We start from the raw sequence: 4,097 nt of genomic DNA on the forward strand, positions 1-4,097 counted from the left end.
TGCGATCCCCTTACCGGTCATAAAAAGGACAAAAAAAAAAGGGGGCCGGCCTGGTGGCGCACTGCTACGGTGCACCGCTTGGGAGCACAGCGGCGCTCCTGCCGAGGGTTTGGATCCCACATACAGACCGGCCGCTCACTGGATGAGCGAGGTGCGGGCGAACCACCGAGGGTTGCGATCCCGTTGCCGGTCCCGGTCCAGTACAGGCGCAACACTGAGGGTTGCAATCTGTTGCTGGTCACAAAAAAAGACAAAAAGGAAAAAAAAAAATTGAAAAGAAAATTAAACTAGACCCATTCCTCATACTGTTCATTAGGATAAATCCCATATGGATCAGAGATCTAAATGTATAAAAATAAAACTACACACACACTGATATGGCTCGCATATGTTTGTCCCCTCCAAAGCTCATGTTGAAATCTGATCCCCAATGTGGCAGTGTTGGGAGCAGTTTAGATGGGCGAGGTGGATCTCTCATGTATAGATTAATGCACTCCTGGGGGGAAGGGTAATGAGTGACTTCTCCCTCTATTAGTTACCCCTGAGAGCTGCTTGTTTAAAGGACCCTGGCACCTCCCCCCTCTCTCTTGCTTCCTCTGGCCACATGATCTCTTTGTATCCACCATGTGCCTGCAGCTTTCTACCATGAGTAGAAGTAGCCTGAGGCACACACTAGATGCAACTGTCCCAGAATCATGAGTCAAATAAACCTCTTTTCATTATAAATTACCCAGTTTCAGGTATTCTGTTATAGCAACATGAAAACAGACTAATTCTCTTGATGAGAGAATTCAAAAATTAAAATTTTAACTGACTTGTAAAATGCCTCTGTAACTAAATGTGCTTATCTCCTAGGACCCCCAGAACTCTGCCTAGTTAATAATCAACTGCTCGCAGGCATTTCTGCCTTTGTAATCTTGCAAGCTTGCCCCACTTGCATTTCTAATTTTGCCACTTGCATTTCTAATTTTGCTTGTTCAACTAAGTCACACGAGTAAGGAAAAACTAAAACCAACAGCTGTTTGTCTAAGATATAAGTTAAACCTAAGTTTATGGCCTATAAAGACCCTGTTAAACTCATGTTCACAGTCCCAGGATTTCAGAACAAGAGTTCACCTGGGTCCCGCATGTAATAAACCTTCTGACTCTCCTACCTTCCAAGCGTCTGGAGGCTTTCTTGCTGAGTTCGTTCCACAACACTCTCTCTCTCACACACACACGGGGAAGACACTGAATTCCTTTATAACCTGGGAGTGAGGAAAACTTACCTAATAGTGACTCAAAATCTAGAAATAATAAAGAAAAAGACATATATTCAACTAGATAAAAATTTTAATTGCACATGGTAAAAACACCATAGCAAAGCATCATTTTTCTCTCTAATTTCGTCTTGAGGTCTCTCTCCTGAGAGTGGCTATATACGCTAGCCCTGCCCTGATGCATCTACCAGGGATTTGCCTTTTACAGGATACTTCTTTATCCTGGCAGACAACCTAATGCTTAAGTGTCTGACCCGTGACCAGGGCTCCCTCCCTCGGGAAACCTGTTTATACTGGCAGACACCCTGTGGCTCTTGTCTGACCTGTGTCCACTTTGTTCCTACAAGATAGCCGCTCTCTAGAGGAGCCCTGACCAGGAAAGAAGTTAGGTTCAGGTGTGTCAGTCAGGTGAAACAGAGAAGGCAACGTGACACAACACATGAAATAGCAGAAGCAGTGTATTGCTCACAGGTCCATGAGAAAAGAGGTACCAGCAAGGGCCGACAGGAAGGTCACAGAGGCAATGCACTTAACCAGCAGGTGGGGAGCCAGAGAGGGACGGGCCTGTGGGCCAAAGCCTTTACTGGGATCCAGGGCGTCACCCAAGCAGGTTTCACATAGGGGGTTCTAACTGGTGGGTGTAGAGCAAGTGGGCACAAGTCCCAGGAGGCCACACTGTGCATGAGAGGTGGTCACTGTGGCACATCTGCACAGTCCACGCAGGTGTGGGGTCAGCAGAGCCAGTCAAATAGGCTGTATCTAGCTGTCCCATAGGGAGGTGGTCATCAGAAGGAAGTTATATAAGGCAGGTATGTGGATCAGCCACACTGAGGAACTGGGAGGAGGCAGAGAACTGGAAACTGTGTCAAGGGAGACTGACCAGCTTCTGGTATGAGAAAGACCAGCTTGTATTCAAAATGGGAGCCCAGGCAGTACGGCCGACTCTGCACTCCAGCCCCTTCTCTGTCTGTGGTTTCTCCCAGCTCCCGTGAGTAACCGGGCTCTGCCACACTGCCTCTCTCTCCTCTGTCCCCACCGCAGAAAGTTCAATTTGAAGAGCGGAAGGTGCACGTGAAGGGGAGGATCCACCTGGAGCTGAGGAACCAGACCCCGACAGCTGTTCGAGAACTTGTCCTGGACAACTGCAAATCAAATGATGGAAAGAGTGAAGGCTTAGCTAAATTTGTGAACTTAGAGTTCCTTAGTTCAATAAATGTAGGCTTGATTTCAGTTTCAAGTCTCTCCAAGCTGCCTAAATTGAACAAGCTTGAGCTCAGTGACAATAGAATCCTTGGAGGTCTTGGCTGGTCAGTTACCTCGGTTGGTTAGAGCACAGCCTGACAGCACCAAGCTCACGGGTTTGGATCCCCTTACCAATCAGCCACCAAAAACAAACAAAAAAGAATGTTTGGAGGTCTGGACATGTTAGCAGAAAAACTTGCAAATCTCACACATCTGAACTTAAGAGGAAATAATAAACTAAAAGATTCAGCACCTTGGAACCTTTGAAAAAGTTGGACTGTCTGAAAAGCCTGGATCTATTTTTTTTTTTTTTTTTTTTTTTCTTTTTCCGTGTCCGGCAACAGATCGCAAACCTCAGTGTCGCCCCCGTACCGGACCGGGACCGGCAACGGGATCGCAACCCTCAGTGCTGCCCCCACGCCTCGCTCAGCCAGTGAGCGGGAACCGGTCTGTATGTGGGATCCGAACCCTCGGTGGGAGTGCCACCACGCTTCCCAAGCGGCGCACTAGCGCAGTGCACCACCAGGCCGGCCCAAGCCTGGATCTATTTGATTGTGAGGTTACTCATCTGCATGGCCACCCAGAGAGTGTCTTCAGGCTCCTGCCCCGGCTGACCTACCTGCATGGCTGTGACTGACAGGACCAGGAAGCCCCAACTCAGACGCTGAGGAGGACAGTGTGGATGAAGAGGAGGAGGATGGTATAGAAGAGTTTGATGAACAAGAGGATGAAGATGAAGACGAGGATGTAGAAGGAGATGAAGATGAAGTCAGTGGGGAGGAAGAAGAATTTGGACAGGATGGAGAAGTTGATGAAGATGAGGATGAGCATGAAGAGGAAGAAGAAAGCAGGAAAGGTGAGAAGACAAACAGAGAAACAGGTGATGAAGGAGATGATTAAGACCCCAAATGACCTGCAAGAACAGAACTATTCAGCATCGGTTGGACTCTCACGGATTTGGTAGCTGTTTAATAAAAGAAAAAAAAAGGTAGCTGGATACAAACCCTAGGACACCCACCCACCCAAAGAGCCAAAGAATAGTTCCTGTGACATTCCGCCTTCCTCAGTTTAGTCTCTTTTGATCATCCACCACCGAGCCTAGGGACTTCACCCCAACAAAATTGTAAGCGTTATTGGGTTTTCAGTAAGACTTGCCGTAGCACGCCGTGGGTAGCCGGGACTGGTGGTCAACTGTCTGCGGCTTCCAGGTACACTGAGACTGTAACAGTATTTTTACTTTCTGTACAACAAAAAAGACTTGTAAATAAAATCTTGACATCAAACATGAAAAAGGATACCTAGGTGCTTTAGTCCGTTTTGTGTTACTATAACAGAATACCTGAGACTGGGTAATTTATAAGGAAAAGAGGTTTATTTGGCTTACAATTCTGGGACAGCTGCATCTGGTGTGAGCCTCAGGCTGCTTCTATTCATGGTGGAAAGCGGCAGGCAGCCGGCAGGTACAAGCAGATCACATGGTGAGAGGAAGCAAGAGAGACAGAGAAGGTGCCAGGGTGTTTTTAAACAACGAAATAGAGTGAAAACTCACTCATTAATCCCCCCTCTCCCAGGGAGAGCATTAATCCATTCATGAGG

The 4,097-nt window shown here is 47.4% G+C and overlaps 1 pseudogene; it reads left to right on the forward strand.

The window, feature by feature from the left end:
- Positions 1 to 2,258: 2,258 nt before the first annotated feature.
- Positions 2,259 to 3,401, forward strand: LOC103592328 (annotated as a pseudogene).
- The last annotated feature ends 696 nt before the right edge of the window (positions 3,402 to 4,097 follow it).

This window comes from Galeopterus variegatus, unplaced genomic scaffold, assembly GCF_000696425.1.
Source record: "Galeopterus variegatus unplaced genomic scaffold, G_variegatus-3.0.2 Scaffold1127, whole genome shotgun sequence".
NCBI lineage: Eukaryota > Metazoa > Chordata > Mammalia > Dermoptera > Cynocephalidae > Galeopterus > Galeopterus variegatus.